Raw genomic sequence first — 23,297 nt, 5'->3', positions numbered from 1 at the left:
GCCAGTGCTGCATCAGACCATAAGCAAAGGGCCTGGATGGCGAATACTGCAGGCAGTGGACAGAAGAAAGGCCCAGAAGTCCCAGCAGGAAAAGGAGAGGGAGATGCACCAGGACATAATGGGGCTACTCCATCAGCAAACACAGATGCTGCAGACTCACATGGACCTACAGGTTCAATAATCATGGGCTCACCTCCCTTTGCAGTCCCTGGAGAACTCCATTGTAGCACCTCCCTGCACCCCCAAACATTCCACATGGCTTCAGGGGCCGCAACCCTATCCTTACTACTCCTCACCGGGGGACAGTGGGTACATCTACACAGGGATGAAAGACCCGCAGCCTGGCCAAAGGTGGCCCAGGTCAGGCTTGTGGGGCGGCTCAGGCTGCAGGGCTAAAACTCACTGTGTAGACATTTGGGCTAAGGGTGGAGCCTGAGCTTTGGGTTCCAGAGCTCAGGCTCAAGCCCAAGCGTCTACACAGTGATTTTTCAACCCCAGAGCCTGAGCCCCATGACCTTAAGTCAGCTGACCTGGGACAGCTGCAGATTTTTTATCCCTGTGTAGATGAGAGCACAGTCGTCCGTTCTGGATAGTGTGCAGAGGATCATCTGGCCCGCTGATTACTACCCCCTGCTTCTCATCATGTGGGGACTAATGATACTGCAAGGCATGACCCTGAGAAGATCAGAAGTGACTAAGGGCTCTGGGAGTGAGAGTCAAGGAGTTGGGGGCACAGGTGTGTTCTCATTGATCATGCCAATCAAGGGCATGGGTCCAGGTTGAGACAGACACAACATGGAGGCGCATTCATGGCTGTGTGGATGGTGTCACCAGGAAGGCTTTAGCTTCCTTGACCATGGGATGCTGTTCTGGGAAGAAGGACTGCTGAGCAGAGATGGGGGCCCATCTATCAAGGAAGGGCAAGAGTATTTTCAGATACAGACTGGCTAACCTAGTGAGGCAGGCTTTAAACTAGGTTGAACAGGGGAAGGAGACAAAAGGCCATAGGTAAACCTGAACCTTGGAGAACTGGGTAAAGGGCTGGAATCCGGGGGTGGGGGTGGGGGGGAGAACATTGGCAATTGCATCAGGGACAAAGGAGAGACAAGAGGGACTATAGAGGGAACCACTGCTTCACATACAGTAACCATGGCTTTCACAGAGCAGAGTAGGGGTAGCTAAAATGGACATGAATGTTAAGTGCTGTTTCAATAATTTATTAAGTTTTTAATGTATTTACTTTTAAATTACACAGATTTTTCCTTAAGTAACTTGTTTAATTTGGAAATTAATTCATCTTTATTAGTTCACAGAATATCCTGAAGAGTGCCTAGAGGTACTGAAAACACTCACTTGTTACTGTACAGTGTGACAACTCATAGGAGCAGTGACAAAACAGAAGTAATCAAAAGTATAGCAAGCTCCACAAAATTCCTGAAAAGCAAGGCCAGGGAGAGAACAGTACACCACAATGCATCTCTGTGGCTCACTGTTAAAGTGTTCTTTCAAAGCTCCCCTGAGCTGTATAGCTCTGTGTTGAGCTCTACCCACCTTTGTGTCTGGCTGCTGAAACTCCACAGACAGCTGCTCTACCTTTCCCCTCCACCCTGCAGCAACTTTCCCCCTTTGCTTCACAGATTTTATGAAGGACACAACAGGCAGCATTTGGATTTTCTTTTCCCCCACGGAGGTCCAATTTTGTGAGTAAAACTATGACAGCATCCCTTCAATCTACCAAAAGCACATTCAACTGTCATTCTGCATTTATTGAGCCAGTAGTTGAATCCTTCTTTGGTGCTGTAGGGATGACTAGTGTATGGGCTAGGGAGCAAAGTGCAGGTTGGGTCCCCCAGGATCATTACTTGCATTTCAACATTGCCAATGGTAATTCGCTGAAAGAATTCAGGAAAGAAAGTCCTTGCTTGTAGCTTTCTGAACAGTCCTGTGTTCTTGAAGATGCAAGTGTTTTGCACCTTCCCTGACCAGCCAACACGGATGTTGGTGAAGCATCCCCAGTGATCTACCAGTGCTTGCATAACCACAGAATAGCCCTTTCTATTGATGTACTCAGTGGCAAGCTGGGCTTGTGCCAAATGGGGATATCTGTGCCTTCTATCACTCTATCACAGTTTGGGAACTCCATCCACAATGTCCTGCACATTGCCAATTCTCACAGTCCTGTGTAACAGGAGATGCTTGCATGACAAGGGCCCCCACTAGTGGCTTTTCCAACTCCAAAATGATTCCCCACTGACCAATAGCACTGCAGCGTGGCACGTTTCCACAGTGTGGTCACCACTCCCTCTCCACTGTCAGTACAGCTCTCATTCTGGTTTCCCTGCACTGGAGGGCTGACATGAGTTCAGCCCATTGATCCAGGAATGAGGTCTTGCACATCCAAGTGGTCTGCAGCCACTGCTAGTCATCCCAAGTCTGCATAAGGATGCAATCCCACCAATCAGTGCTCATTTCTCAGGCCCAGAAGCAGCACTCCACCATTTGCTGCTGCTCCATGACCACCATGAGGTGCATGAGGATCATTGCTTCAATGCTGGTGACATTGGCTTCAGACTCTTCAGGTGCTGTTGATAGGTCACCCAGGTTTCGCATCCATAGAGGAGTGTAGGAACAGCAATTGTCTTATAAACCTGGATCTTGGTGTCCTGCCATAGATCATGGCCCATGAAAATGCATCAGAGCAATTTCTCAAAGGAAGCACTTGCACACTGGATCCTGTGCTGGATCTCACTGTTGATTTTTGTGTTTTGAGAAACTTGGCTACCGAGGTAGCAAAAGTGCTCGACTGTCTCCAAAGTCTGACCCTCGATGGTGATTTGTGGTGAGTCACGTGTAAGGCCTGAAGCAGGTTGATAAGAGTACTTTAGTTTTCTCAATATTGAGTGAGTCCTAGACTTCAGTCCATACTGGATTTTCTTGTACAAGCTTACCGAAGGTCATTCTCAGTGTGCACAAGGATGACACAGTCAACAGATTACTGAAGATCAATAATGGACTCCCTAAAGACTTTAGACTTTGAGTGGAGACACTGAAGATTAAAGAGCCACCCATCCATTCTGTATTGTATGTCAACTCCATTGAGGAGGTGATCTTTAACGACAACCAAAATGACTCCTAAATAGATGGAGAACAGGCTTGGGGCAATAACTCATCCTTGCTTACCCTCAGTTTTGATGACAAAAGGTTCCATCTCAAGGGCATTACAGAGAACTGTGGCAGTCATCTGATCATGGAGAAGATTTAGGACCTTAATACATTTTGGAGGGCAGGCAAATCTGGACAGCACATTCCACAGGGCTTTGCGATTGACAGAGTCAAAGGCCTTTGTCAAATCGATGAAGGCTATGTACAGGTCCTGATTTTGCTCCCAAGACTTTTCCTTGATTTGGCGGGCAATGAAGATCATGTTGGTTGTCCCACGGGATGGACTAATACATGGCTCTTAGTATTGGCCTTTATATTTTCACCAGTATTATATTTGTAAAATCCAATTGGCTACTGTAGCTATTGTTCAGGATAGAAACCAGTAGCCAGATTCTCAAACCTGGTTATTGCTTCTTTGCACTATTCAGGCGGAATAAAGAGGCTGTAATCCAGCCCCAATTTACCAGTGGAGAATCCTCTTCAGGTCCTACATCTCACCTTCTACCCACCTCTCAGGACAGGGAGCATGTTGGGGTGTTAACCTGATTTTTATAGGGTTGATTTATTATAGACTCACCAATGATCTGACCAGAAGATACTTATCTTCTTGTCCCAAAATCAGGCTACAGAATTAGAAAGTGTAGAGAGTTCAATACGGACCTTCGGGGTGCATGGCAAGGACATTCACACCGAGGACAAAGCCAGGTTTAAAGCCAAAAAGTAGTAGTACAATTCTATAGGCACTTGTGGTAACATCCCTTATAAAAGCTACTTAAACTAGCGTACTCACACCCTTCCTTGGAGACCTGCTAGTGAGAGACAAAGGACCAGCCTCATCTCAGCACGCCAAATAAGATCGACGGTCCAGGTTCCTCAGTCCCGAGATGGTGGGGGTCAGGGTTGAATGTTAAGTAGCTAAGCTATATTGCAAAAGCTGAGCTAATAGCTAAACAAAAGAGAACTTGAAGTTAAAAGAAGGATCGCTCCACATGGTGGTTTGCCCTCTTATTGGATCTTGGCACTATCCTGAATAGTTCCATGCACAAATCTTATTTCCTCACCCAGATAAATTTTAGGGTACACTTACTCTATAGGCTAACATTCTTATATATTAATAACATATCCATAAATATTAATGCTGATTATCTCATTCTCAAAACTGTTACCTTTGGCCTGAACCATTCCTTCCACATTCTTGCTGTGTACCTTGTGGTTTACTGGTACATCCCAGAGTTTTGTTAAACACATTCAGTTTCCCAAAGTCAAAAAGGGTAACCCGTAGGCCATTTATCTATGCCAAAGGTCACAACACACTTATGCTAATTTGCTCTACCTAATCGTACAGGATACAGGCCTGTAGGTTCCTTGAATTACAGCCAAATACAATAAAACAACATCTAGTGAAATTATTCAATACAAAAATATAAACAAAAAATATAATCAAACCAACAGAGAAAAACAGATTATATAATATAGCAAGCTAGCTCCATGGACTACAGGGAGGAGGAGTGGTATCGGGGGAAGGAGAAGTGGCAGAATTCAGTTACACCAAATCTCCACTGGTTTAGGGTCAGACCCTAAACCATTGGCATAAATTAGAAGTCCCTGGCAGCAGTTCTAAATGGCATCAAGGCCAGGGCTGGCTCTCAGAATCCCTCCTTCTCCTGCACAGAGCAGAGCTCTCCTATGTGCCAGCTTCTGCCTATCTTTCTTACATAGAGGTAATACCTTGTCTTGAATAATATAATTGTTTTCAACAGGATTATTCATAGAAATCAGCACTACACAATATAAGGATGGCAGATTCTAGCCTTCAGAAATTTAAAAACGCCTCTACAAGAATAACAGTGCCTTTTGAAATGAAGCATTTCATTAATTGCAATACAGAGAATGTAGTTTATCAATATCTCTGCGTGCCTTATGTTGTGCTGGTCAAACTGAAAATGCTCCTGAAGAAAAAAATTTGTAATGGACACAATGCTTACCTTATGGACAAGCATTTTGAACTATGTCCTCATTATAGCAGAAGTAGCTTGAGGAATATCGGTATAGAAAATGTTATACTGGACTGAGAGGAAACATACCATACCATACAGGGTGCTTAATTATACAAGACGGGACTGATGGAAAAACAGAACTGTTGTTCTCCTTTGCAGCCGCAGCACTTTCCTCCCTTGTGCTCAGTGGATATGAGTAGAGCTGAGAATCTTAAGCCAATAGATTTAGAAGAGTCTGTCGATTTCCTTCAGTTCCTTAGTAATGCTCTGTTTTATTATTTTTTTTCTTTAGCAGTGATAGTTCAGCACTTGTACGCTACATTTCAGTGGGTTTGCTACGCTGTCAATTTTATAGGTAGGTTTGTTTAGGGCAGAAGATCCTGACAATAGATTGCCAGCTAACACACACGCTGGCTAAGATCTAATGGCACCTTGTAGCCCAGGATGCACTTTATGACGTAATATGAAAAATGCAGATTAAATATGCTTCACAGTGTGAGCTAACAGTAGTGGGTGCCATCTGGTTGCCTTGTCTGTTTCATCTCATATTTCTCCCCAGGATTGCTAATTACTTTAGAATATTCACATATCAATCAATTCAAATGGAATGTGTGTTACACTGGGTAATACTGTCTTACACTTAAAGCCTAGGAGAACAGTACTGTGTTTTTGTTTCCAAACAGAAGTGCTTTTGCTTGATGTAGAAGGCGTGGCTTAACGTGGCAGGCTTTAGTTTGCTGGCTTTATCGTCTGAAAACTGTGTAAAATGATAACTGATTTACAGCACTTTACTTGACACAGCAGCTACTGTATGCCAACAGACTTCAGGCTGTCTAAGATAGAGTATGTGGAGGAAGCTTGTTTAAAAAAAATAAATAAAGTTTGCCTCAAGCTTGCTTAAGGAATTCCTCAGCAGCTTTAAAAAGAACAAAATGAAATGCTATATTTATTTTCAAAGCATTTTAGAGATTTAAGGAATTTAGGGCAAGAATTTGATCTCACACTGGTGTAAACTTGGAGTAACTCCACTGAAGTGAATGGAGTTACACCAGGTAAAACTTGAGAGAGGTGAATCAGACCATTCAACTTGTACCAAAAAAAAAAACAAAAAAAAACACGTCTTTAATTTCCTCAAAGGAATATAAGGGAACATTTTTAATATACCCTCACAGCATAGGGCATGGGGCCAAAAGCAGAAGCTTCTGAAGCCTCAAGGGATTTAAAATGTTAAGAAAAGATGCAGTTTAGAAATGTAGGTACACAGGATGTTATTTCTTGTTTGATGTTATATGGTGAACAATACTATGCAAAACTGTCAGTTTCGCCTCCCTTCATTAGACTAAGGAATAAAATTGGCTCTCAAGTTACACAGGAGTAGAAAAGATGGTTGAGGGGCTGGGGCACTAGACGGCCCTCAGGAGACCTGGTTCAGTATTTGTTTTGGCCACAGGCTTAATACGTGCCAATCACTTAGCCTCTCTGTGCTTCAGTTCCCTGTTTGCAAAATGGGGATACAGAATTTCTCTGTTGCTGATGGTTATGTTAAAATCCATTAACAACTGTGGTATGTCAGATACTACAGTGATGAAGGCTATACAAGTACCTAAACAGAAGTGCTTTGCTGGGTCGATGCCCAAATGAGAAGCATATGGTAGCTTGGTAGCAGGGAGGATGTTACATACCTAAGGGGAAGCATAAAAAAGGTGCAGAGATAGGGGTGAATTAAGGCTTGTCTGTTGTAAAACTCCTTAAAGAACTGCGTGTTACAGGCAACACATTGTGACCTATCATGCAAGACACTAGGACTTCCTAAGAGGCATGGAGTGAATACCCTTAATTCTCATGGGAGTCAATGGAAGTTAATGTTCAGTCCCTCACAAGACACAGAGCTCCAAGAACTTGTTCAATGATATTACCAGTCAGTATCAGTGCTCAGGGTCCCATTTATCACAGCAGCATCCAGTCCTATTTGTAAAATATGTGGTTATAGAATTCCCCACTGGAAGAACTTTAGTGTTGTCTCTTTTCCTCTATGGCTGTTCCCCCAAAACATCTTTTAAATAAAAGCTGGATAAAATGATGCCCATATTAGCCCTTGTGTGCGACTTAAGCACAGAAAAAAAAACCTCAATAAAAAAGGTATATATTTCAGTAAAGAAAAACTACAAAATTCAAACCCTCTAACATCTTCTTCCTTCCTAACCCATACACATTATTTTCAGTTTTCCTTGGCATCCGGTTTCTTATCTACACCTCCCAGTATCAAGAGATTGAAAGTGAAATCCTGACCCTACTGAAATCAACAGCAAAACTCCCATTTACTTCAGTGGGGCAGGTTTTACACCCATTTATTTAAAAGACTAAAACAAGTCCTTTAACATCCAGTGCTTTCTTCTCAACTCCTAAGATGACACTCTGCTTCCTGTATGGTCAAGATTCATGTTTCGTTTATTTCTATTTAAGACTGAGGATCAGTCATGACTTCCCTCCTCCCCCATTTTAGTCCCTAATTGTATACATGTTGTTTTAGACTGTGGCTAGCCCCCAACAGAAATGCAGGTGTGGGCATAAAGAGCTTTCTGTATTATGTGTCACATATTACGGACCGGAACAACTGTAATTAAACTCATGGAGCAGGGAAGAGATAGGTTCTTCCTCCCTACCTGAGAAAGTAAGCTACAACCCACAAGGCACATAGCAGTGTGCACGCGTGCTGTTTATACATGTGCAGAAACTCCTGGAAACATTCAGCTTCCTTGAAACCAAATGCCTTCTGGTTTTTAAGCTGTAAATCTCCACACTCCTACCCCCTTGCTCCACTTCCCAAGACAGGTTCGTGTCTTGCTGCACAAAAGATTCAGTTATGTATTTTAAATGAAGTCTTATCTAACCTGTCTAATGTGATTAGATGAGCAGCTGGAGAAGATATTCTTCCCACCTCTAATATATTGTTAAAAAGAAAAGGAGTACTTGTGGCACCTTAGAGACTAACCAGTTTATTTGAGCATGAGCTTTCGTGAGCTACAGCTCACTTCATCGGATGCATAGCATATCGTGTTTCCACGATATGCTATGCATCCGATGAAGTGAGCTGTAGCTCACGAAAGCTCATGCTCAAATAAACTGGTTAGTCTCTAAGGTGCCACAAGTACTCCTTTTCTTTTTACGAATACAGACTAACACGGCTGTTACTCTGAAACCTAATATATTGTTGTGAAGCAGTGCTGGCACAAAAAGGCCGCTCCAGACGTGGCTGCATTTCAGTGGTGAGTGACCCTCTCCCTTCTGTGCAGCATTAAATGTAATTACCACAGCAGTAAAAGCAACTTTGTTTTGTCTGGTTGTTGCTCTTACGGCATTCAAAACTAAACAAACAAATCAATTGATATGAAAATCCCCACTGCTGATAGAAGAGCAGGCGGGATATTTGTTCTGCAATACTACATTATTATAATTGTATTAGGAAAAATTGCAGATGGAGTTCAAGACACCGGGCTTTGAAGAAATCTCTTCACAAATTCCTTTTTGGGGTGCTAATCACTCCTCAGCCTTCTCCTCACAACCTCCTTTTCCCTCACCCCCATTCTTGTGGGATCTTATTCCATCCTCAAAGTTACCTGGCACTCTGGTGGCTACCTGGAGATGCAGCATGCCCAAGGAGGTGGGCCTTGTGCCAGCTGCTCTCCTGATCTGTAGATGCTCCCAGGAAAAGACAATGGAGAGGGCAGGCAGCTGGCTACACTAGCAGGAATGTGAGCAGAAGAAGAAGGGTGAGAGAGGGGCAGCGACTGGGAAGGCTTACATGAAGGAGCAATCTCTTGGATCCCCCAGTTTCCGGGCAGCAGTTGCACTGTTTGATGCTGTTATGAAGATTTGGCAACTTTCTTTGCCCCTCTCTTCCTCTGTGCTCCCGCCTTGTCCCCTCATGCTGGATTCCACCTCCTTCACTTCCTTCTGTTCCTGTCCCTCCCCACAGGCAAAAAAAAAAAAAAAGAAAAAAAGAAAAAAAGAGAGCTCTCCCCACTGGTTTTCCCCCATTGGCCACTTGGAGTAAATGGGAGGAGAAGATTGCTTCAGTCTGTCTACTTATCAAAGGTATTCTTAGAGCAAATGGTGACAGGTTTCAGAGTGGTAGCCATGTTAATCAGCATCAGCAAAAACAATGAGGAGTCCTTGTGGCACATTAGAGACTAACACATTTATTAGGGCATAAGCTTTCTTGGGCTAGAACCCACTTCATCAGATGCATGGAGTGGAAAATACAGTAGCAGGTATAAATGCACAGCACCCAAAAAGATGGGAGTTGCCTTACCAAGTGGGAGGTCACCCAATTGTGAGAGTGTGGAGAGATGAGTTGGCCTTTCAATAGCCTAGGGAACTTTTCCTCTTTAATGAAGTAACTATGGGACTGTCACAAGCCCAGTGAAAGAGTTCAGTGCAAGTGAAGATTCAGAAGAGCTCTGTAAAGGAAGGCACGCCATGCCTGGGAAAGATAGGGAGACACCAGAAGAAGCTACTACTGAAAGCTTACAGTTCATTACAATAAAGGTCTATTCAGCTTCTCATTGACTGCTTATCCTACAGATACAAATTTTAAACAGAAATATTCCATTTTTCTATTAATCATAATGCTACCTATTCGGTTTACTGTCATCCTTTAAACTGATAAATAGCGCAATTTCTAATAACTCAATTTCTAGAAGAGTTCCCATAAAGTTTGATTACCTAAGCTCGTCTACAGATTTTTAAACTGACCAAAAATGAAATAGAAGAGAAAAAAAGAGATATGATTAGTCAACTGATGCTTAAAGTTCAGTGAAGTTCTCTTGGAGGGGAGGAGAGAGTGAAATCTCACCACCAGAACATTTAATTCAGCTTCTATTTTCTTACTCCCCTGAGCTTTGCTTCACACATGTCCTGCCATTTATATAGGCAGTTTGCTCTTCATGATGAGCCAGAATACATCGATTCATGAAGATGTGTAATGATTCATGAAGATGTGTAATGATTCTTGGCAACATAGACACTACACTTGTCAGCTAATCACATTCACACAGCACAAAACCAGAACTCGTGACTTTCAACATCTAATATACAAGCAGTTTCAGGGTATTGAATGGATACACCTTAAGCAGAACTGACCAGTAGAAAGCAGAGTAATATGCATACTGTAAGTCACCCATCAAAATGAACCTAAAGAAAGGTGTTAAAACCAATCAGAGAAAGTTTGATATTCAAGTGGGATCCAGCAGAGTAATGGAATTGAAACATAATATGGGGGAAAAAAAACACATCTGGACTTTATTCTAAACTGTGTGTGGTTTGAGGAGAAGAGGCTGGTAATGGATTGACCCTAAGACAGACAGTGACTCTGCGGAGGTAAGTTGTAAGGAAAGATGGGGAGCACATTTATAAAAACAAAGCTGTATTCTTGTTTTTGTCAAAAAGCATTAGAGAAACAGAGAAATTGAGGTGAGAAAAGGGAAGCCCTTAACACAGGGGTGCTGGAACACCTTGTACAGTGGGGGTGCTGAGAGCCATTGAACCAAACTGTAAACCCTATATATGATGACAGGTTTCAGAGTAGCAGCCGTGTTAGTCTGTATCAGCAAAAAGAAAAGGAGGACTTGTGGCACCTTAGAGACTAACAAATTTATTTGAGCATAAGCTTTCGTGAGCTACAGCTCACTTCATAGCTCACGAAAGCTTATGCTCAAATAAATTTGTTAGTCTCTAAGTCTAAGTTCTCCTTTTCTTTTCACTATTTATGATGAAAACCACTCCAAGCCCGGGGGCCTAGCAGCACCTCCACCACCCCTAGTTCTAGCACCTATGCCATAACAGCACGTTTCAGAGCATTTTCTCCAAAAAGGTATAAAAATGGACAGCTTCTCACTCTGTTGTCTAACAATTAGAGGAAACGATGGAAGACAGGACCTCTAGGTTCTATTCCCAACTCTACCATTAACTTGTTTTACCAACCCACTTAGGTTCTCAGTGCCTCAGTATGCCCATCAGTAAAACAGGGATAGTTCTACCTCACAAAAGGAGTTGATTCATATTTGTAAAGTACTCTGAAATCCTCAGCAAACATCTTTATGGCTGAGATTTTTCAAATGAGCCCAAGGGATGTAGGCATCCAACTCCCATTGAAAATCCCGACCCACATAAATGGAAAGCATTAAGAGACGAGAACCTCATAAAAGCTGTAATAACTGTTACTTTATATGTTTAGGGTTGTGGTAGATTTTATCTTAATTGATTCCTCTTCAGTATAACTACAGGATGTTTTTTTTCCTTTTAATTTATAAAGCATTCAAGACAGTGTGGATGGTTTTTTTGTTTGGTATGCATATTTAGTTTAGTTTTGGTTTTTTGCTTGAGGCATGAGAGGAGAGAGAGACTTAGAGGTTCATTATTTTATTTTGGTATGTTATGAAATTATTTGCATTTCTGACAAGTTGAGAAGTTTAGACTGATTTTAAATCTGGAAGACAGCATAATAGCTACTGTTCAAGACTGAAATATAACAAACCAGAGGAAATCTTCACAGAGATAAAGTTATTCCAGCCTCTGAAAAGACATACACCCACACACACTGCCTGAGTTACATATCGAGCAGATCTGAGCTATGGTAGAAGAGCTGTTGCTACCACTAATGCAGTGACTGTAGGGAACTGCCTATCAAAAGTACAACTCTTGAAGAACATTTTAGCAAACACTGGTGAATGCTAACTCCAGTCACACAAGATTTTTAAAATATTTTTAGTGGTGGTATTAAATGGTGCTTTCTTTTCCAGTCTCTTGTAGTCCAGGAGGAGCTTTGCCACAGCAACTATTAGTGGGTCTCTTTCCCATGTAGTCTGTTGGAGTAAGCCACTCCCTTTCACTTGCAAATTTTTCACTGGTGTAACACAGCCCAGCTAAATAGCATGACATATTTGGCTAGTTCTTTGTTAGATTTTATGCACTTGAATCCTTGTTCTACATGACATTTCACAGGCCTGCTCATTTTCAAAGATCAGCTTGCAAGTCTGAAACAGAAACATGGCATACACAGAGGCTGGGCTGGAAGGTTGTTTAGGGAGGTTTAAAATGGTGAACATAATGCTTACACTTAGCATATGGGTTTGCCAAGCACTGGCTTATAACTGTATTAGAGGCCAGTAAATTTGATAACTACGTTGTGTAAAATCTGGTTTTAGTTCATGTTCAGATTTGTGAAGGTTTAACATATCTGGATTTACACCATTTCATTTTAACTTGAAGCTTCAGTGAAGGAAATTGAAAATACCATGTAAATCTCAAGAAAATTCCAGCAAAGCTAGCCTTAGGATTCTGGACCTCAAGAAGCCTTTTAAAGATTGAAAAGAGTGGGAAGCAAGCCTGTAGCCCACTAACTCCCAAGACAAGGTGTGATGTCTTCTGGTAACACATATCTGATCCCTGCTTAATCCCAGGCTTTTCAGGAGGCTGCCAGCACATCTGCACTCCCCTTTTTGTAAGAGGAAGGGTGGCAGAGGTAGTGCTACTACCCCTACATCTTGGAAAAAAGGGTCTCCTGTTGGGTAAGTGACCTGCCCACATTCTCACTCCCAACTGGTAGGACTCTCTACTTCAAAGTCTTCTTACTTCAGGCCTAAGGCTCCGCAAACTGCATTGTGTCATTAAGGACTTCCACAGAGTATCTCAGACCTCAGGCTAAATAAAATGTAAAAGACCATTGGAACGGCAGCAGTGGTATTAGCTAGAGCCCATTAGAATCATCTGCTTCTTTAAGAGGGGTGGGAGATGGGCAGGGGCAGGCCACCCAAGATGACCTTTCCTGAACATGGAGGCAAAAGGTCTGCCATTGCCATCTCCCCAGGTATCCAAATAAGCGGGGGGGGCAGCTAGCCTTCTGGAATCTGGCCAAAGGATTCAGGAGAAAGCAGAGGCTCAACAATCAAACTGCTGAAAGCATCTATCAGGTGCATGGACAGCAGACAACCAGACTGCTCCCCCACTTCAGGGGGTCATTACAGCATCCCGGGGTAAGGGCATGTGATACAGTGAAACTCAGATTTAATTCTAATTCTTAAAAAAGAAGAGAGTCTCAAACCGGAGACAAGCATCAGCTTTGTAAGGAAACTGAATTGGACAATTTTGACCTCCCTAGTTTTGGGTTAGGTTGTGCCACACAGCTTATTGATGGATTCCAATCCTAAATCACGCACCAGCAGCTTGCTAAAGCTATTGTATAAATGTCATTGTTTATAGTCAGTCTTGCTTTATTTAAAGCTGTGGCCTTTTCCCAAAAATATATCTTGTCATCATTTCAGCATGTCTTAGGGCAATGTCACACAGGCCAACTAATATCTTTAGCCTTCACTGAATGACCTATCTTTGGAAGACAAAAAGTAATACAAAGCCAACCGAACTACAAATCTGAGAGATCTTACCACCTGTATTCATTATACTCCATCTAAAACAATCTCCTCCCAGGAGATTAAAGATCCAGAGTAATCAGTGATTCAAAGGGCTGTATTTACACTGGGTAGTGGGGGAGCGAAACAAGGCCAGGCATCTCCCCAGCTTGTTAAGGACTCACTATCACATCCACAGTCTCCTTTAGCCACGTTTGTTGTCCCAAAGAAACAAAAACAAAACAGTTAATTGCATCATCTTGGGCTGTGGTACTCAAGGGATTTGCCCCTTTACCTCTCAGGTTCTTGCTACCTCCCCTCCCAGAGGATGGGCAGACAGACACTTCTGTTTCCTAGCTCTGACTCACCAGGTCTCTGACTGGGTCATCTATCATTTCTGCAAATCCAGTTGCTCTCTTTTAAAGCCTATTCTGGGTAAGCTGATGTGGATGTCTTAAAGGGCCAGTGTCATCCTGTGATATGGAGTTGTACAAAAACTCCATGTGATGGGTTCTCCCCCGGGGTGCCACTTGGAACTGGGGTACCAATGAGCCTGCCTATCTCACCATCCTGGGCTCCCTTTCCTGCTGTGGTGCTGTGATAAGTTGCCAAGCTCTCCAAGCTTGCTCATTCACCAGCATACACACAAATAGGGACACAGCCAGCTGCAGCTTCACACAGATGCTGAGATCAGATCTGCATGGGAAGGCTCAGCTAAGGAACCTCCCAGTTGCTAAGGCACACCCCAGCTCTGGAGTGTAAACCCAAAATTATACTGGTCTTATGCTGTACAGTTCCCTGTGCAGCACAAGCTCATAAAATTCACCCCCCTCCCTCAATGTGGGGAGAGATATGCAACAGCTTTCTACCCAGAGTTATAATTTCCCCACATTGGTTTTAGACACAACAAAAAGCAAGTATATTAACTACAAAAAGATAGATTAAGTAATAGCAAACAGATCAAAGCAGATTACCTAGTAAATAAACAAAACTGCAAACTGAGTTTAACACACTAGATAGGTAGGATATGAATTAGCAAATTCTTACCCTGAGTGATAAACAGGATGGCAGATTCTTAAGGTACAAGCTGTCTTGGATTTCCCAGGTTTTCCTACACAGGCTAGCAATCCCTTATCTTAGGACCATCATTGGCCCCTGTTCAGTCTTTATTCCTCAGATGTTCCAGGTGTGTTGTTGTAGGGAGATGAGATACCATCATGATGTCATGATCCCCATTATATATCTTCTTCCCACTTGCTGGAAAGCTCTTTTGTTGTGACCTGGGTCAAACCATTCCCATTGTGTAGTACTGTCTGAGAGATTTCTATTGAACACCATTTCCTGGGGTAATCCTTGTGCTTGCGTGCATTTCCTCAATAAGCCATTAACATTGTTTGGCCTTTTTACTGTTGTACCTGAAAGGCTGCTTGTGGGTGTTTTCAACCTCAAAACATGTTTCAGTAACACATACTGTCATAAATATAAAGGGAAGGGTAAACCCCTTTAAAATCCCTCCTGGCCAGAGAAAAAAATCCTCTCACCTGTAAAGGGTTAAGAAGCTAAAGATAACCTCGCTGGCACCTGACCAAAATGACCAATGAGGAGACAAGATACTTTCAAAAGCTGGGAGGAGGGAGAGAAACAAAGGGTCTGTGTCTGTCTGTATGCTGCTTTTGCCGGGGATAGACCAGGAATGGAGTCTTAGAACTTTTAGTAAGTAATCTAGCTAGGGATGTGTTAGATTATGATTTCTTTAAATGGCTGAGAAAATAGCTGTGCTGAATAGAATGACTATTCCTGTCTGTGTGTCTTTTTTGTAACTTAAGGTTTTGCCTAGAGGGATTCTCTATGTTTTTGAATCTAATTACCCTGTAAGGTATCTACCATCCTGATTTTACAGAGGTGATTCCTTTACTTCTATTAAAAGTCTTCTTGTAAGACAACTGAATGCTTTTTCATTGTTCTCAGATCCAAGGGTTTGGGTCTGTGGTCACCTATGCAAATTGGTGAGGATTTTTACCAAACCTTCCCCAGGAAGTGGGGTGCAAGGGTTGGGAGGATTTTGGGGGGAAAGACGTGTCCAAACTACGTTTCCCAGTAAACCCAGTTAAAGTTTGGTGGTGGCAGTGGAAATTCCAAGGGCAAAGGGTAAAATTAATTTGTACCTTGGGGAAGTTTTAACCTAAGCTGGTAAAAGTAAGCTTAGGAGGTTTTCATGCAGGTCCCCACATCTGTACCCTAGAGTTCAGAGTGGGGAAGGAACCTTGACACATACATAGCCAAACATCATAACTTCACATACAATCCTATCTAGCAGATCAAGACTTTTTAAATGATACCTCACACAAGGCATACTTTGTGCAAAACATATCCTGATTATATGATAGTGAATATTTGTGTACCAGGGTATCACACTCCTCATCTAGAAATAAATTAGTTGTATGGTGAATTAGATATACATAAATGTAATTTCAACTAGGAATTAGGGCAGAGAATGGGAGTAGTGGCTGAGCCTGGAAAAGTTAGGTGAAACCCTGTCCCCAGTGAAGTTAGTAGAGGAAGGATTTCACCCTATATGTCTAATTCTGTGCTGTATTACAGTGGTTTTACCATTTATACAATGTTTTTCATCCATGGAACTCCAAGTGAGCTACAAAGGTGGCAATTGTCATTATTTCCACATTGGTTAAAGTGAAACTGAGGCATAGAGGTGAAGTGCAACCTTGCAATTAAATTCTTTGTAAGTGATTTAGCAGATGCAAAGAGTAGAAATTAGGGGCAAGATTTTATGCTACACCTCACAATAAGAGGAGCACAGAAGGCAAAACCAAGAACTGGGGTGAAGGCAAAAATACCTTTACAGTACTTTTGCACCTCTAGGTCCAGTGACACAGCCTCCATCATAAGTCCGAGAAGCCCTAGGCATTGATACTAATTAGGCACCCTCATTGGCCATCCCAAAAGAGAAGCCATATATTGAAGGGGAATGGAGACTGCTAGTTGTTTAGCCCTAGCAGCAATCTCTAAACTATGCTATGAGTAAGGATGCACTACCTTTTTCCATACAAGGTTTACTATAGATAGAAAGTGGCCTCATTCTCCAGGAATGGCTGACGTTCAGTATCTTACACAGGTAATAAAAATTACACCCCCTCCCCAAAACAGCTAGCTATAGTTCTTTTTGGTAGGAGAATTAAGTGTTTAACATCTCCATGTTATTTCCATGCCAGTCAGTAGTTTAAAGTGATATCTGCAAGATCTCTGCTTCACAGAGTGCTTGCTATCCAATGCAACATCTCTCATAGCAAGTTTCTCTTAAAAATATTGTATTCCCTACATAGTTTAGAAAACAAAACATGAAAGCACAGCTAGCTAGAGGCACTGGAAAGAGACAGTTACCACAAATATGTCAATTCTGATATTCCAATAAACCTCATTTATATGTGTTTATATTATTTTCAAACTGAAGCCTGAAATATTTTATAAAACATGAATAGTAACCAAATGTGTTTTCAAGTTATTTTACAACAGGTTGACATTCACAGAAATACTTTCTTTTAATTAGCATTTTTAGGTAGACAAATATTACAAAGCACTGGGAGGCACAAGGTCAACAAAGATATACTAGAAAATGAAACATTGTCAGAACTCAGGAATTTACAGTATGGCTGTGCATATGAATGGATGACAAAAATTCAATAATCAAAAGAATCTACTTGACATTTGAGATAAATGAGGTGCAATCACCAGTACATAGCATAAGAAAACACTTTTGCTTCACGCTGCACTCTTTGTAGAAAGAGAGAAGAGTTTTTTAAAAGAAGGAATAAATAACCACTGCTGAACCTAATCTCAAACAATCCCAGTTTCTTTGACATCTCTAGTCTAGCATACATCTTGTTCCAGCCTACTGGACTTTGTAGATTACTGGAAGGAGTGGGGAATGTAGTCAATAAAACAAACAAACCTCCTATCTGTCCCTCCTGATACCCTTCACTGCTGGAGCAAGAGCCCTCTCCTCTACAACTCCCACTTACTGCAACAGCCTCTCTTACATCAAATCACCATCCATTTGATTCTTCTAAGAAGATACAGTTTTTCTCCCTTTGCTAGTCTATTCCATGTAGGTTGTTATACCTCATTCATTACAGGAGTACCAATACCTCTTTAATTATCCCACTGTTCAGTTTTTATAATTTAATCATGTCATGTTAAGAGAAAATACAAATCAGTGGTAGAATCACACTGCAAACAAAATTCAAGAATATGCGAAGAGTCTGCTTGATGAAACAGAAGCAAGAGCCTTTATCCCCAATGAGATCTTGTGATGGAATTAGACCATTTGAGGGGCCGGGAAGGAAAAGAAAAAAAAGTGTTTTAAACTTTGGGAAGGCTTTTCAAGAGTATAAAAAAGCCAGAAAGATAGTAAAGAGATAGCCAGTAAGACTAAAGCTATGGAAGACATATATCCCCTTTTTGAAACAAAGGAGGGTTCAAAAGAAATATATAGACTGGCAAAGACACACAATAAAAGACCTAAAGATATTGGTGAGATCAAAGTCATTAAAGATGAAAGTGGAAACATGTTACTCAAGAAGAACCAGATTAAGGACCTGTGGAGAAATTACTTGGATTCTTTTCATTCATAAGCCTTTCAAAGAGAACCATGCGGTATGACAAAGAAACCAGGGTCTGATGGAACCAGTCCTAGAAGAAACTACAGAAGCATTGAGCACCTTGAAAAATAAGAAAACCCTTGGACCAGTTAGCATACCAGCAGAAGTATCAAAATCCCTGGGCAAATAAACAATTGTCAGTATAATCATGTATAACTATATCAAGAGGACTGAAGATGCTTAGAGAAAAAGCATATTAGATCCAATTTTTAAAGACTGTGATAACTACCACAAGATTAAATTCATGAAGACCTGGGAGAAAGTTATTGATAAGAGACTATGAAGAGAAGTAAAGGTCAGTGACAGTGAGTTTAAATTTGTGACAGGCAAATTGATAATGGATACAAACTGTGCATTAAGATTGCTTGTGGAAAAAATATAGGGAAAAAAAACCACAGGAAAAACCCTGCACATAATATTAATCAATCAATCTTGAGAAGGCTCATGACCATGTTTGAGAGAAGTCAGAGAATGAAATTAAAGGCTAATCTCAGACTGATCCTGGACATGTACAAGGGTGCTGTTACCACTTCAAAGGCCATGTGGAGAAACTGAATAGTATCTAGTAAGAGTCGTAATTGATCAAGGCTCAGCACTAAGCCCCTTTGTGTTCACATTGATGCGTAATGCACTTACAGAAAACATCACATGCTTTTTGAAGATGATGTAATGCTCGAAGAGAAGAGTAAATCATCTTCCACTTCCTTTGAGAGAGAGATGGAGATCATACTTGAAAGAAATGGTATGAAAATCAGCAGAAATAGAATATATGGTCTATAGATTTGAGGATACCTTACAGGAAGTCAATGAGATTAAATTGGCCGGGGGGGAGGGAAGCGGGGAGAGGAGGGAAAAACTGGCCACTACCAAAGGTTCAGTAGGATGGGGTTATGGTGAATTCAATGGCAAACATAAGCAGAACAGGAGAGACGCTTCTCTAAATGGAGAGAAGTGAGCAGTGTGATCTCTCAGGGAAGAATGCCTATTAAATTGAAAAGTAAGATCTACAAGATGATAATTAGGCCTGCACTTTTGTATGGGTCTGAATGCTGGGCACTGAGAAAGACAGGAGCAGAACTTGAATAGAGGGGAAATGAAAATGTTAAGATAGCTGCTCAGAGTTACAAGGATATACCATGTTCAGAATGAACGAATTAGGGAAAGCATTAAGGCGATAATTATAGAAAAACTGAGGGAATCCAGGCTTAGATAGTTTGGCCCACTGCTTAATGTAATGAAAGAGGTGCTGGGGCTGAAGCAATTTAAAAAAAAAAAAAAACATTCATAACTGACGCAGCAAGGCCAGAGGTGCCAGAGCTATGAACTGCCGAACCTAGAGGTACTGGGGCTCAGCCCTGGCACAAATTAGGCACTGCTTTGGCCAAGTGAAAAGAAGATTGGAAGAATATATAGGAAACAGAAGTTTTGAGGGCAGGAGAAAGGTTTGAAGGCACAAAATTAGATGGATGGATGGCATATAGAAGGATTTGATTAGTGTGGAGTTTGAGGAATTGCTTCAAGGCAGACTGGAATGGAGGAGGAGGACTTGAAGAGCCAACCCTATACCTATGGGACTAAAGCTAAAAGAAGCAACATCATGTGATGCTGTCTGTAAACTAAATTTAAGATGTTGCTTGTATGAAAGACTGTGTACAAAATAAAGACTTGTGTTGTATCTTTTGATTGGTTAAAACCTGCCACATGAAAATATTTTGTGCTAATTCTTTCAGGCTAAACACAGAAAAATAGATTACATTGAATTTAGGGTGACCAGATGTCCTGTTTTTATAGGGACAGTCCTGATATTAGGGGCTTTGTCTTATGTAGGTGCCTATTACCCCCCACCCCGTCCCAATTTTTCACACTTGCTATCTGGTCACCCTAATTGAACTAGATACATAATATAATCTCCTTCAAAAGGCAGAGGACTCTGCAAGTTGCCAATAAACTAATACTAATGCAAGGGTTGGAAGGCCCCCCACGCTCATCTACCAACTCAACAACCATTAAACTATGTTGCTATGAGTCCCTCAGCTCCATAACAGTGGAAATCTTAGTTGCTGAATCAACAAGGAGACCAGGGTGACGCTGGCCTATAAAACACAGCATCACTAATTTCTGTTATAGGTACAACAACATCATGAAAGCAGGGCACATTAGCCCCTTCCCTGCCAGTCAGGCTGATGAAAGTAGCCTTGAAATGAGGAGGGGGTGAGAAGAGACAAAGGCCCATGAGGCAGGAAGGGGGCAGAGAAGGGGAGAAAGAAAAAACAGAGGGAATACATGAAGATGGAAACAGACAGACTGTGGGGAGACAGTAACAATAAGTATGTAACAAAAGTACTGACTAACAGAAGGGACAACTTTGCCCCTTGCGAAAAAAAAAAAATTCCCTCCACTATGCATATAGCCCTCAGCCTGACTTTGGGCAAATTTCACAGTCTCAGACATTATTTCCCTCTCCCGCAACCCTCCAGTTAGGCCAGTATTTTACAATCACTGATGTAAAGTCTGTCAACATGACTGACTGTATTTAAGGAACATGGAGAAACATTCAGCACAACTACTATTACTGTTCTACTCAAACTGAGGACAAGTCTACAGAGAAACAGCGATAGCACTGCAAATGTACCACTGTCGTGCTGTAACGTAGATGCTTCTGACATGAATGGAAGGGGGTTTTCCATCAATGTAATTAATCCATCTCACCAAGAGGCAGTCGTTAGGGTGATGGAAGAATTCTACTCTTGACCTAGCGATGTCTACTCCAAGCTGTAGAGTCAGACTACAGCGCTCAGGGCACACCATTTTTCACAGCTCTGAGAGACATAGCTAGGTCGATTGAATTTTGAACTGCAGACCAATCTTAGTTTTTTGATTCCCTAGTCTAAGAAACTGAATACATATGAAACTGAATTCAAGTGAGATTGTCATACTCAAGTATGACTTGATGACACGCTGTAAAAGAAAATCTACATGACTAAGCACTATACAGTACTAAACAATCAAGAGATATACTGACTTATACAGAGAACATAGCCTGACAACGAGCAGATATCTGTTTTAGAAAGGTCAGTTTATATTGTATTAATAGTATTCTTTTAATTGTAAACATTCCAGGGAGCCAGGAAATAACCATAAATGAGTAATGACCTTGAAACTTAATAATTAGAATAGCTAAATAAAACATGAAGTTTTCCCACTAAATATAATAACCAGCATTGTTCTTCAACAATGGCAAGGAATTAAATAAAGAGTTTGTCTAACTCTAAACAAGGAACTTTATTAGAATAAAAACAGCATTATAAAGTTACCCTGTCTGTCCATATCTCTCGCTCTCTGCTTCACTTCACAGCCTCTGCCTAAAATCTTCTGTCCTGCTGGGTTTCCTGCTACAGATTTTTTTAAGTACACTTATCTGTACAAGAATAACAGGGTATTTTGTTTAACACCAAAGAGAACATTTGAAAGTGGGGCTGCCAAGTCTGTTCTTTCCATCTGCAACTGCTGAGAGGACTGGGGAAGGTTAACTATTCTACTGAATCAGGCATTGTAAGCTCCAAGAGAAGGAGGAAACATTTCTGATTGATGTCAGAATTTTCCATGACTTAGAACGGTGTAATAAAAATAATTCCAGTGATGTATTGCTTAAAAAGCTTAGAAATTATGAAGTGTGATATATACCGGTTGACGAGCAAGCTCTTGAACACAACCAATCAAGGCAAAGCCATTAAACTAAGTATTTATTGATCAAATAGTTTGAACACTCAGTAGCTTTAGCTAAGAGCTCCAAGCCATTCCCACTGAAGTAGAAAGCAAAACTCTCATTGACTTCAAGGGAACACTATCAGGGGCTAAAGTTGTTCATAGTTTTGAAGTAGCCCTCCATAAATTCTTGCCCACAATAATGGTCTCCATAATAGGCTCAATTTTTCACAAAAAAGTGGTCAATATTATATATCCAATTACAGGTTGATTTTGATGCTCAGTGAGGACACCATAGGGAAGAGCGTTTATCTGGTAATATTTATATCCCAGATTCTGCCTGTTAATTTGCAAATAATTTTAGTCAAACCATTTAGCTCTGACTTTATAGCTTGGTAAACTGAGGCTTGTATCCATCTTACTTCACAGGCAAAGATATCCAGGATATGAAATCAGTCCTATCAGGATGTACCAAAACACATGGCTGAGACACTAATAGCACCCCAATGCCAGAAAGCAAGTGGCTTGCCCAGGATGTAATAGTCTCTCTCAAATGGCCTAACCAGCTCAGTGTACCACAACTCACTGTTTTCAATCTGTATCTAAAAAGTGTTACCTAAAGCCTCATATGCAAATTAGCAACATGCTGGTCATTAATATTATTGTGTGGTGTAGGTACCAGCGTAGCTGTGCACAGACTCACTGGCGACGCCTCCTGCTGGTCATCCAGGGAATTAGCACCCTCTCCAGGCTGGTGTCTTGCCTTGCTGCTGGCTCCCATGTCCCTCCCAGAACCCCATTCACTGGGTGCTGCCCCCTGGCAGTACCCAACAGTTCTGGGTCTCCCCCTCCCAGGGGAATCCCCCACCCACTATCCCTACCTCGACTCAGCCATAGGCTCCTGCCAGTCACCAACTAGCCCCCACGCCCTGGGACAGACTGCAGTATGAGCCACTCATCACAGGCAAGGTTGGGTTTAGACCTGCTGCCTCTGCCTACCCGTGGCTGCCCCTACAAGCCCCCCATACCTAATAGGCCTTACCAGGCCCACAGCCTAGGGCTTTCCTAGGCCAGAGCTCCCCAGCTCCCTTGGCCTATACCCAGCCCTGCTCCCGTCCAGATACTTGCTTAAGCCCCTGCAACCAGGCCCTTCTCTCTCTCAAGGCAGAGAGAGACTCTCCCTAGGCTTCTGGCTCACAGCCTTTATAGAGCCAGCTGGGCCCTGATTGGGGCGTGGCCCCCAGCTGAGGCTACTTCCCCAATCAGCCCCGCTGCCTTCCTTCTACAACAGCCCTCTCTCAGGGCTCTTTTAAACCCCTCTGGGCCTGAGTGGGTGTCCACCCCGCTACAAC

Source organism: Chelonia mydas, chromosome 4 (assembly GCF_015237465.2).
Source record: "Chelonia mydas isolate rCheMyd1 chromosome 4, rCheMyd1.pri.v2, whole genome shotgun sequence".
NCBI lineage: Eukaryota > Metazoa > Chordata > Testudines > Cheloniidae > Chelonia > Chelonia mydas.
The sequence above is the reverse complement of the archived record's forward strand: the minus strand, read 5'-3'. Positions refer to the sequence as shown.